Source organism: Augochlora pura, chromosome 1 (genome assembly GCF_028453695.1).
Source record: "Augochlora pura isolate Apur16 chromosome 1, APUR_v2.2.1, whole genome shotgun sequence".
NCBI lineage: Eukaryota > Metazoa > Arthropoda > Insecta > Hymenoptera > Halictidae > Augochlora > Augochlora pura.
This window is the reverse complement of record NC_135772.1, coordinates 8,971,587-8,985,673: the sequence shown is the minus strand read 5'-3', so window position 1 is coordinate 8,985,673 and position 14,087 is coordinate 8,971,587.

The following is a 14,087-nucleotide window of genomic DNA, read 5'->3' as shown; positions in this document are numbered from 1 at the left end:
AGCGCATTATTTGAATCTTTTTTGTAGGCTCAGATAAAGAGGCTAAGGAGCGTGAGTTTTTTCTTTTTCTCGTTCAAAATAATTGCAATTTTTTTAAACTTTTCAGTCATCTAGTTACATCTGGTAATTCGTCCAATTTCAAAATTTTGTTCCGATTTAATAGGTGTTTGAACACTTTCGTGAGCAACTGTATGTGCAGTTAGTGTAAAAAGTATTCGTACACTGTATTTTCAATTTTTGACACATTGTCAATATTTGAACTGTGCCGTACATCTATAAACCTGGATTCATTTTAACCACTTAGCGGCGTTGATCTATTTTTGAGATAAATTTTGTATCTGTTTTATTTGTCACAAGTTTCTTTCGACAAATTGTTCTAGAATTATTCTAAAATGTGCGAAATTTATGAATATATTACACAATCATTTTAACTTAAAACGTAGGAAGAGTACTTTTGTCGTAAAATCGTCATTACCTTGTGACGTGTACACATGTCGTCCGCAGCTAAGAGGTTAAAACGTGAAGTTTCTATTTATGTTACCCGTTGTTCGTTTCCCTGTAACACGTTTTGCATAATATATCTCATTGCAGGTGGAAGACTGTACACACGCATTTCCTGAGAAACGTTTGTAAACACACTGGATAAGTTTTTTAACGACTGATTCTAACGTAGATTTCAAGACTGTAGACCCTCGAATGAAAGGTATACAATTAACTTACCTCTGCGATTTTTTAGATGAAACTAAGAAAACAATGTTAGTGCAATAAACCTTCCATTTATAACAATTGTTCAACCGGTAATTACGTGTTGAATATCGCCAACACAAGGAATAGATTTGTAACATTGTTTGAAGATATTACCAACTGCTTTACGTAAATAAGACAAAATATAAATCTATGCAGATGCAGCTACCGGAAGATTTCGAGGTGGAACTAAAAATGTCCCACCATACCGTCAAATACATAAAAAAGGTGGGACACTTTTAATCCTACCGTGCCCCAAAGAGTTAAACCATAACATTTTTATTTTACAACGATTTGTTGCTATTTGACAAAGTTTATAATATTCATTCGATAGAGCTGTTTCTGCTCCACAAAACTGTGCTAATTGTCTTTTTTAGTCATTTAATTCATTATTACTTTTGAGGCTATAGCGATACACGGTCGGCAACCGTAATAACAGTTCGAGCTGTCCTTTTGCAGATTCCAAGGGTTTGGCGAAAAAAACATTCCTTGACGTTAGCTAGTACGGAAATTACCTTATTCCTTTATTCACGTGATTTACTTAATTAATACGTAAATTACTAATAAATTATAATTATTAAATTATTAAACCTTTGCACTCCGTTGTCTCCTCTCAGGGGACGTCGTAATTATGGTATATGACTAAACATTAAAGTTTATTAGCGATTTGCAACTATTTCTCGATGTCTACAAATTCATATAAATCGAATATTATTATAATAATATTATATACACATATACATATATGAATAATGTATACTATATAATATAAATGTTCATAAGCGCTGGTAGGTAACATCTATGATGGCGCGGAGTGCAAAGGGTTAATAATGATTAAAAATTAATACTTAATTTTTTTACGTAATTTACTATAATTTACTTTTGCGTAATAATAAAATAATAGATATTAAATAATGGATTCATTTATTATTATAATTATTAACACAGCAACAAATCGTTGTAAAATAAAAGAAAATATAAAAACGCTACGAACTTATTCCCCAACGTAATATAATGTTGGATCCATTTCCCTTGAATTTATCTACACGTGAACATTTCTGTGGCTATAAGGAAAACAGCAAAAGTCACAATTATAACAAATTTTCATTTATCCACTAATTGAAATGTAGCATATAGGCTTTACGTATTTATAAAAAAAAAATCCTGAGGACAAATTCGACGGGCTCCCGAATATTATGCAATTTGAAACACTATTGCCACGAAGCGTTAATAATCCGAACTTTAAACGACAATATTTCCGATGTGAAAACATGTCGCGTTTCTCTTAACAATCATAGATTTATGCATCTTCGATTATGGCTGACATATTTTTATTAATACTTTATTATCGAATAGTTTATTCTTATCATTTGCATAATTTGTTTTACCTTGTTAAACATTTAAAGAAGGAACCAAATTTGCTTCAAGTTTTGGCCAATAATTACCTGTACAGAATGATAATGCTTTGCACCAATGACAATCGTGAGAAACGTATAAAATCATCTAAAAATTAATTGATCAAATTATAAATCATTCTTATAAAATCGTATATAAATGTTAGTTTAATACAAATATTAATAAATCTCGATACAGATCTACTGCATTTTGTATATTATTTCGAACGCATGTAACAAAGTTTTTTAATACAATAACTATTGTCAGTCGGATGAGTAAATTCAATGTATTTCACAGTAGAACTAATAAACATCGTCTAAACGATTATGATATATTCAATGTTATTATCAGTCCCAGAAAACAGTAAGGTAATTTAGATTTTTTTTAAATCATTTTAATACGCAAAACATGCATATAAAGATAATTGTTTCGTATCAGAACAATTCAACCTATGCGACTCTAAAATAGGTTTAAAAATATCATTCGCGGCGTGGAGGGTGGCAACGCGTCGCGAGACAGTATCCCGATACCGATTCGCGAGTATTGCGAATCTATCACGATCACCTACGTCTCCCCTTCCGCCAGGTTTTTGCACTACACCCCACCTCCTACCATCGTTTCACTGTTTCCCTCTCTCCGCGTGCTGATGCACGATGCAGGGGAGAAAGACACGCCGCCTTCTGACCGGCTCGTAGTTGCTCGAAAACCTCTCTTACCTGTGCCGTGTGCGCTCGGTTTTACACTTCGACGAGCTTCCGATTCGTTCGGTATCGCGCCGATCGTGTCCGCTCCGATCGTGCTCGTTGGAGATCTCACCGTGCGCGGCGACCACGCTTTTGGTTCCGCGCGCCAACCCTGGAACCGAAGAACGGGGTCGATTCATGCGATCGATCTGGCCTGTCCGGGGCACGCTCGAAAACGCGCGGGCTCGTGCGCGCCTGCTTACTCGATCGACCGCTTAAACACGGCCGAACATGTTTTGATCTCGCGTGGGATCTGTATCGGCCACCTGGATCTCGCGCGAAACGATTCTGCGAACAATCGAATCTCGGACCAGTTCTATCGATTCAAACGTCAAATCGATGGTCATTTACAGTTGCTCCGAACTTAGGTATTGGTATTGCAGTGATGCCAACGCGATCATCAGACAGTACTTTCTCATTCTAACAGGTGCTCGAATTGTCGAAAATCATCGAGTCACATAAAAGCATATTAGATTTACCGCCCGAATTGTCGTGGGCCTCTAGAGTCAATCGAGAAGAGAACTGTCTAAAGTGAAGCTTGTTCTCGCGGCAATTATATTAACATTATATTAACATCATCGATATCATTGACAGAGATAGTTAAAAGCCTCCGGTACCGCGTAACGTTGCCTTCATTTGACTATCTCGGCTGTCCCGAAGCTTCTAGAGCCCGACCAAGGAGAAACGGGCCAGAAGAGGAAGTGGAACTTACGGTTATCAGAATTACAAGCGACTCAGTAATCAGTCCGATCCCAATCAGCGGCAGCAATTCCGCGGAAGCTTCTGGGCCGCAATCAACCGCGGCAAGTTCGGAATTGGAAATCGAGGAGTCGAGTGACCAAATTTGGCCGGCGCGACAGTCCGTTTCTAGACAACCGGCCACGAAACTGTAATTCAAACTGTGATTGACTAATCCCGGCTTGCGGCTGGAATATTGGCTCGAGCGCAGATCTAATCCGCAACGTACCTCGGTGGTTCCTTTCGACCGCAAATAAATTACCGCCGCCGCCGCCGCCGCCTCGACCGGATCGAGCGAATACGTAATATCGTTTGATGAAATCTGCCACGGCGACGTTCCCGACAAATTGCCGGGTCTCGACGGGCCTCGCGGCCTGTCAACCGGACGAGAGTCATCGAAAGGATCAACAGGTTCTGCAACTCGGCGGAGCTCTTCGATCCGCGTAACTGTCTCTCGAGGCGTTCGCCGGAGATCCTATCGATGCTCCACGAATGCTTCCGATTAGGATCGGACCCGTCGCGAACCAAATCCGAGTTACTTGTTGCTGGCAAGTGTAGCGAGCGCTGCGTTATTTTAAATCGATCGCGAGGGTAACCCGGAGTGATGAGATTCCCGTGAAAGTTAGCGAACGATTCGTGAAAGTGTATCGGTAAATCTCGTACAGCGAGAGTCCCGGTAAAGTGTGACTGTGGTCATTTTGATCGCGGCTAGTGCCAATCGGCACTCGGAAGAGGAATTTAGATAAGAGCGGCGCGAGAAAATGTAACTGGAATGTGTTGTATAAATCAGAGTGTGAAGTGATCTGGGTCGTTGAAAATTGTGTTAACTGGATTCAGGAATTTACGGATTGCCCTAATGTGTTCCAAGAGAGAAACCTACCTGTGCCGTGTTCCGATTTGATTCATCGCCAATTAGTGGCGCTGATTTGATTGACAACATAACCTGACAACTGAAAATAGATTGCAAATACTGTTGTACGTCTGTTATAGAGAAATATCTCTGACGAAAGTTCGGCACGAAACTGGTAATATCTTTGGAAGCGTGATTGACGTTTCCGGTGTAAACTGTTCTGCAATGCTGAAGAATAAACAGTGAAACGCAGAGGTTCGAAAACGTGGGTCGCCGTCCGATGCTGTTGAAGAAGAAAGTGCCCTCGCGAGGCACCAACGCTTATCCTGACATAACCGCCGCCGCACGGATCGCTCGATTCCCAACGCGTGATTTTCCGTGGAACAAGGCGAAAAGGAGTGGATCGAATCGGGGCTGAAGTTCCCTCGACCGCGTCCAGCCGGCTGAGAACTTTCGTCGATTGTTCTTCCTGAAGATCTGCTGGCCGAGTGATTCATCGAGGCCGCCGCCGCCGCCGGTTGAGCAGGTCAGGGACGCGAGTTCTCTGTGGCTTCGGGTCGGTGCACGTCCAACCTGGATTTCTGCACGATTTAACGTGTCGGGCTTCAAAGACGAAGCGCGAGCGTGCGGCCGCGAGCGAGCGGTCAGAAGTATCCGCGCGGCGAGAAAGTTACAGGACACGATAACGAACCCGCTGCCCGTTGGATTTAATCGCGCGTTTATCGAGCGATCTTCGCGGTACAGGCTCGTCGCGTTACAATCCGCTGTGGACCACGTGCTAGCGGAATGTTCGATTCGACTGAATTTCCGAGTCGAGGAAAGTGAGAATACGCGCGCGCGCGCGTGTGTGTGTGTGTGTGTGTGTGCTTGGTGTACCTGTACCTTCGCGTTAAGGTGAAGTGGACCGTTCGTGGAAGTGGGAAGGGAATATAGGAAGAATAGAACGAGGTGACTGACCGGAGGAACTAGGGAACGCGAGTGGTGAGTACTCGCTAGATAAATTTGATTCGGTGCTGGTTTGTTTCCAAGATTCTCGCAGGCTCCAGTTATTCGAACAATTTTTCTAAAAGTGTTCCGAGTTATTCAAGTTGATGCTGTTCATCGCGATGCATAAAATTGTTGAAATATTGTACGATTAACTCTAAATTGACTTGATTGAATTAGTGAAAACTAAAAAATTTCCGCATCGCGCTTTCGGGTCAAGTAACAACTACGGTGGCTATCTGTCCTTCGTGGAATTGAGGAAAAGGTGCAAATTAAAAACTAAAACATGCTGGAACAACTACATACGGAATACAGAATCATCAATTCATTGCGACATACAAAACAATTTTGGAAATTCATAAATAGTAAGAAAAACGACCGCTCTTTACCCAGCACTATGAATTATAAGGATGAACAAATAGTTAATCCTACTCATATTGCGAATTCCTTTGCTGAATATTTCAGTTCCACTTTTGCCAACAATACTGCAAGCACACACGAATTTACTGCCATTAATGAAATCAATATATACTCCGTTTCTATTAGTTTAGGGATGTTTACAACAAAATAGAAACACTTGGTGTGAAAAAAGAACCGGGTAGTGACAATATCCCGGCAATCTTTCTCAAGTCGTGCATATTTACAATGTCTCTTATCCCTTAAAGAAAGCTGCTTTCCTAATGCATGGAAAATTGGAATTATCACTCCCATATATAAGAGTGGAGATAAATGCTGCGTTTCCAACTACAGATCTATTTGCGGCCTAAACATTATGGCGAAATTATTCGAAAGCATTATTGTAGGTAAGCTCTCTTTAGTGATAAAAACCACATCGCTGCTGAACAACATGGTTACATTTCTGGTCGATCTATAGGGTTGGCAATTAAATAATTTCTGATCCAAAATAAGAAGGAAAATTCAATTCTTCTGCTCAAAAATATAAGTTTATTCGATTAGTACTGTCATGTAATAAATATGCTGTCTGCAGTTAGGTAGTACAACAGAACAATAGATCTCTCTTTCATAGGTTGAACGACACCAATCACGGTAGAAAACGTCAAGAGGTTTCCCTAATGAAATATTTATTTCTACATGAATCCCGTAAGTAACTTTTTTTCATCGATCTTTATACACTCCCAAAGAAAAAGATAGCATAGACGTGCTATCTTTAATTTCTCGCGTTATAATTATGGTACAGGAAATGTGCCAATGATACAGAAAAACTACCTTCTACTAGTATGTAAACACTATCTATTGGGTTGGCAACTAAGTAATTGCGAATTTAAAATAAGAATGAAAATTCAATTCTCTTGCTTAGAAATGTAGGTTTATTCAATAAGACAAATCAATTTTGACACTGCCTTTCTTTCAAGGCTTCATTTCAATATACTGTATATAACATAAACATCGTGCTTGCGATGTTTGCTTTTTTGGAAATAATGTAATAAAATATGTCTGAAACGCGCACCTTGCCCTACCATCTTCAAACTGTAATAAAAACGAAACTAAATAATTAATCGGTAGAATTTTCTTACTTAATTAAAGATAGAAGATCAAACAGCAAGAAAACAATATAGATCAGATGCTTTACTCCTACCTTTTTGGAAATAATACAATAAAATATGTCTAAAATGCGCTTCTTGTCCTTCAGACTTCAAACAGTAATAAAAACGAAGCTAAATAACTAATCAATACAATTTTCTTACTAAATTGAAGATGAAAGTCGAGTACAATAAGAAAACAATATAACTTAATAACTTTGAACACGTTGACAAAAGAAAATAATGTGCTAAAACCATCTATTAACAAAATCCGCAATCATTTAATTGCAAACCCAATACTATTATCAATCTAACCCAATATCACCACTTTCTATCTTAAGAATTGGATAAGTGTCATCAAGTCGATACTATTTATACGGACTTCCATCAGGCATTTGATACTGCTAAACACACTCTTCTAATTAGAAAACTGCGTGCGTTTGGCTTGTCAGGTAATTTACTTGCATGGTTTTAAAGTTATCTACGTGATAGGTCCTTCAGGGTCAAGTTTGACCGTCAATTCTCTGAATCTACGTATTCGGAGTACCCCAAGGATCTAATCTTGGACCACTGCTCTCCATCATATTTATCGATGATCTAACTAAAATTTTTTGTTCTTGTAAAGCGTTACTCTTCGCAGATGATCTAAAAATTTTCCGCACGGTATGTACTCTGAATGATGCTATAAGTATACAGGATGACATTAACAAACTTCAAGAATGGTGCAATATTAACATGATGAAATTGAATGTCTCCAAATGGCACTCCCTAAAATTGACAAGAAACAGAAAGGGCATAGCCGATGAAGATGGTCAAAACTGCCCTCAGAGGTTTTTCAGTGAGTCATATACCGTTCGATAGCTGACCAATAATCTCATCTGTATAAAATTTTAATCCTGTAACTCGTCCGTAAGGGTAGTTACAGGGTAAATTAGATTTCGAAGTTTTCCGGCATTTTTCCCCCTTTAGCGGCTTTCTAAAATTTTGAAAAAAATGTGGCTTATTTTGGACATCAAGCCGTATGTTATAGAATTTTTTCAGATATTTCAGTTGCAAGCTGTGATTATCAAAAATGAAAAATTAAAAAAAATTAATTCCCTGATAAGGTACTATCACGGCTAGTGTACTCAATTTTTCTTAGATTTTTGCTCGCCTGCAACATTGTCAGAAAAAATGAAAAACGAATGTGTCGATGTTTTTTTGCTGTCAGAAAGAAGCTACTCTAGTTTACCGCAAGTGTGGATTAAGTAATTTTAAACGTTATTGCATCGAAATAAACAATTTTTTAACCTAGAATATGCGAATTAAGTGAGCAAAAAAATTGTGACGATATGTACCAACTTGAAGTAAACAAAAGTGGAAATTGAAATTGTTATTACATTCCATTGAGAATAATGAAGCTTGCCTTCGTCTCTTCGGAAATACTGTGACCGCGAAATATTTATACGCGTCATTAAGCCGTTTTCAAAAATTAATTTTCTTCTTCGATGTTTTCCTTATACTAAGCATTTATGAGAATCGTAAATGTCTTCTATACTCGGTTTATGACGAGCGCTTTTCTCGCAGCAAATCTTAAGGGAAGTGTTAATCGACGCATCGAAGATGTCATTTTGCTTTTACAACTGTAAGTAAGAGAATAACGAAGAAGGCCATAACACCACGTTCTTCACATACGATTATTATTACTAATACGATCATGATGGCATTATCATCATTCCATATTGTTTAAATTTATTCAAAACAGAGTGTACACGCGGAGGGCGTCAGACGAAGGAAATTTTAAAAAGCGGAACATGTCAAACAAAAATGATTGTGAAACTACTAGGCGTATGCGTCGTAAGTGAACTTTCAATATGTGAAATGCGAAAACTCTCAAAAACTTGTTATTGAATCAGTAACATTCGTTACTGAATGTATCAGTCATCCTCTCACTATAAAAAATAAATGCTTAATCCAAGAACAAGGAGTGCAAATGCAAACTCGTGTACAAAGTTGATGCTGGCATGTATTAATTTGTCGGAAAACGTAAAGACAATATTTTCTTCAATAAACAATGAAGTTCAGATTAGCCCAAAGTGATATTAAAATTACAGAAGACATAAGTTTTTATTACAAACATCCTTTTCCAATGTCTTTCTATGCAATTTCCAACTTCTAGTTTTATTGTCAAGTACTAAAAGCTTTGCCAGTCTGATTTGTCACAGAATTATATCACAGGAAAACAAAATACGTGACAGAACATTGTTCATATTTTTGATAAATGATTTACTGAAAGGATTGTTTTGGAAACCCGCCCCTACAGACAAAATCAATCTTTTTAATAACTGAATTAATCTTTTTTATAACTAAATTATTATTCGGAAAAATATCCAGCTTCGTTTTTGTTGTAATTTCATTGAAATAAATCGTTAACCCTTAGAGGAACATAAGGTTGCTAAGAGTAAATATTAGTATGTTTATATTAATTTGTTTAGACGTAAAATTGATTTTACAGTTCTTTTTTTCCCCAAAACGTATTCTTTTATATATAAAAAAATTTTGCACTTTTTATACTTTTGTATAAAAATTGCAGATAAGGTTATAATTAAATACAACAGTCACCAATTTTAAAATAAGGAAAAAATGTTTCCCATATTCGTGAAAGTATTAATTACTGATTAACGCTTTCCAATTTCCTATTATCCATAAACGAAGCTGTAGCAATTTTTCAGAATAGTCTAGGCAAATAACTAAAAGCACTTTGTACTTATCTTGCTTAATATTACACAACATCCGCCCTCTTGCTAGACGCATCGATCATTTCTTATCAATTAACCAGTGAACTGTGGCGCCCTCATTTAAAAGTGCGCACAGTTTTGTGTCGCCAGAATCGAGCCACGACGAGTATATTCGTCAATCACAAAGTAAGTTGCGCTAGTAAGATATTGGATAAAAAAGATGGGTTTATTTTATAAAATTGAAAATTTTATTACTAATATTTACTTCTTTGGTTAACTTGGTAAGGTATGCACTGACGCACACTTTTTGGAGTTCGATACAGCAAGATGAAGATCAAGATCACCGAAAATTCAAAGTTGCTGCACTGCTCACGAGTTAGCTTTCTAGTTTATAAATCCACTTTTTGACTTTTGCCTTTGCCCCTTCTAGGTGAACATCTAAAAAACGTTATCATCTATTATATAAAAATAAGTCGAGTTTTCCTTCCTGACGCTATAACTCCAGAACGCACGAACCGATTTCCACGGTTTTGCATTCGTTGGAAAGGTCTCGGGCTCCGTGAGGTTTATAGCAACCAAAATTCTGGAAAAATTTCAAAAGAAAAGCAGGAAAACAGGGAAAATCATTTTTCACATACAGCGCCATCTCTGATACATAGCATGTACTACAAACCAATATGGTTTATAAAACAAAAAAAATAACTTTTCTTCATCTTTTAATCCCCAAACGAAATGTTACAAAAAACGAAGCCATCTGGTGGCGAAACGAAGTTCGCCAGGTTTGCTAGTCGTACATAAATAAATTCATTATGCGAACTGGTAAACTTTTTCAACCAGTATATACGGGGACGGATGACATCATATCAAACTGTTTATATTTTCTATTTGTTTGTTTTATTCCGGCATGGCCTCAAAATATTCTAAACATCTTGAAATTTGAGAATATGTTTCGTTTTTCTCAAAAATTGCAATTTAAATAGCTAATGGTCACTGATTTATACGCATGACGAGTATACTCGTCAATACACAAAATTTTGCCACTTCTCCATGACGAGTATACTCGTCAATCACAGTTAACTGGTTAAGTTGTAACGAAGATACCTAATAACACTGATTCCGCGGAGGATATTCGAGTTCGTGGACCTATTCCAGTTCGGCGCGATCCAGATAACGATCCTTTTAATCACGGTTACTTTCTCGTCATTCCTGGCCCTGTTAGTCCCGACGCGATCGAATTGCGAAGAGAGAAGATCGCGCGCGTTCAGCTGCTCCGGGGCTCGTTTAATTGCCAAGTTAATCTTCTAACGAAGCGGGTCTACAGGTTCCCGCAGTTAGTCAACGACAACCTGTTTCTTCTTTTCGCAAATGCAGATAATGTTACGCTTCTGATCGTGACGGCACGTTGTTACCGTCTTGCCGCCGTTCCCCCCTACCCCTCGGAGATCCTCTTGATCTTCGAAGTATGGCACGATCAATCGAAACAAACCGGCTTCAGTCGGCGATCGTTGATCGAGTTGATAGTGGCCAGGAAACAAAGACAATTTCTTCTTGCGCCATTTCAATCATTTTTATCTGTCAAGATACGAGAAACGTGGCGAAATAAAGAGATTCAACGAACAATATACTGCTTTACGTCATAAAAGCGTGGACGTAAATGTTTACAGTCCTCGACTATTGCAGAATTTTTTATAACATCGTATAATTTAATTTAGATCTCGTATGTAGATTTACAACTTATTTACAGCAGTTGGGAAATACTGGAAATGTCTTTAAGTATCATGTGATTGTGGCATGATTCATGAAGAGGAAGTAAATCGGTAAAACAAGTAGAGCTGTTAGTGTAAAAATCAATGTTGAATCTGACTCAACAATGCATTATGAAGAGTTGCAATGTTATGGAATGATATCAAATGATATTGCAATGTTATGGTAATAAAATAATAGTAATTAATAATTTAGTGATATTAAATGATATTTCAATGTTGTAGGACGTTGAATTTTTATGATATCTTTGAACAAACGCACACTTTACGAGCAAAGTTTATTAACAGAAGTTTTGTCAATTAAATACAAGTTGCATTAAATAGAGTCTAAAATTCAAAAAACATGAAATCCATATTTTTAATACCCGAATGTCATTAAAAATACCATATAAATGTTATTAAAGAATGGATTTCATTATAATGTTTCACTAAAAACAAAACACCGTGGTTCCTAGAGCCGATGGTTAAAAGAAACCGAAAAGAATTCTCGAAGGTGATTTTTGTTTCATCGCGAAACATATGGAAATTCAACGCATGAATTACGTGATATCTCATTTTTTCAAAAATGGACTTACACCGCCTTCAAAATAAACGGTCCATTTGTTCCGCGTTGTAATACTAAAACGAAACAGGCCTAAACATGCGATTTTGATCAGAAAAGATTTTCGAGCACTTTTGCACGCTCTTTGCCCCACGGTGAGGCTTCCGAGAAGAAAAGGAGAGTATCTTCGAGAACGATTTACGAACCAACGCAGCGACGCGAGCAAACCAACCAAGAAACTGTATCCTCGGGATCGATGCCGCGAAAGAGCGAAAGCGTTCCGCGAAGGAAGGATCGTTTCATGGATGCCCGGTTGGATCGTTCGATCAACTGGCCCGATAATCGGTCTCCGCGGACCGCGGCGCGTCGGTCGAAGCATCCCCGGTGCCGTTTTTGCGTTCGCCGTTGGTTCGATCCGATTGATCGTGCGATCACGACAGGTGACGGACCAACGTTGCTGAAGGGACACTCGAGATCTACGATCGCGGGCCAGGCCAGATAAAGATTTCTCGTTGACCGGTTGCCCGCGGTAACGACAGGCCACTTCTTCCACGCCACGGAAGGTTTTGCGCAGCGGAGTATAACTGATGGATCGGCGTTGATTGCTCAACTCGAGGTTTATTAACTTCTTCCCGCAACTTCGTTAGAACGGGATCCGCGCAATTAAGCTCGCTCCGCAAGCGAGAAAACGTTCTGCGATTTTCTGCTTTAGATTACCCCGTTTGTTTGACTTTTTCTTCAAATCACGGAGGATTGCGGATCACAACTATGATTGCTGTGGAAATAATTCCTCAGATTGGTATCTTTATTATCTTAACCTACAGATTCTGAGGGATTAATGGATGTCTGCAAAAAGGTATGCATTCTTTGTTAACCAATTAATTGTTTTTGGCGAGTATACTCAACATGAAGTACTAGCAGTATATTGCGCTATGATGAGTATACTCGTCGCTCGTAAAAAGTAATTACTGTTATTTGTTGTTTAAAATTACCATTTCAGTGAAAACAGATATATTTATCAATTTGAATATTTTTGAATATTTGGCGGTCCAAGCATATTAAAAAATATAAGCTATCGTTATGTAAAAACCGTGTATGTGGTATGAACAGTGTTCTATGTTTCGTTAGTCATCGTTTACTTTTTATTTATTTTAAATATCGAGGATATATTCGTCCAGTTCGAATTTGGTGCGAATCAGATAAGTTAATACTCGGAACTGATTTTTAATTCAATTGAACGAATAAGAATACTTTCAGCTAATTTCATTACAGCTGTTGTAACGAATTGAAATTGCGTGAAAGTTTGGTGGTCATTATATTCTACAGATTTACGGCATCTGCGGAATGATGGTCGCTTAATTTTAAACGGTGAAACGTTGCGATCGTTAGCGCCTCAGCCATGATCATAAAACGCCGACTTTCGCATACGGTGACGGACATAGTCGTACAAGACTCATTTTAACATCGTAATCTTCTTCTAAGTCCAGCGATGTCAACAATTTATCTCTGAGACTTTCAGGCTCTGACGTATTTATCTACAGTAGGACTCTTTTTTATTTCGAGAAAAGAAGAAATTAGTAAATATTTTGTTAATATAATCTGTTTACAGTACAATGATGGATTGTCGTGTTGAAAGATTTCCGTGAAACTAAAAAAATCTGCTCTGACCTAAAGCTACTCTAAATCTATTCTAAATTTAAAATGAACCCTGAAGTTGTTCTAAAATTTCCTTAAATCTGTCTTAAAACTACTCTAAATTAGTCCTAAAACTGCTTCGAATATATCCTAAATTATTAATAAATCTGCCCTAAAACTGTCCTGAATTTGCTCTAAACCTGCTCTAAATCTGTTCTAAACTTGTCCTAAAACTGCCTTAAATCAGTCCAGAGTATCTTAAATCTGCCCAAAATCTACCTTAAATATTTCTTAACCCTTTGGCTACGGCAGACTTTGGCACGGCCGTAGTTTTTCATTAGACATGCATTTCTGAGGAAGTATTTTAAAATATTCATAATATTGAATTCTATTACATTAAACCAATATTACTTGAAGTGAACTATAATTTTAAGCT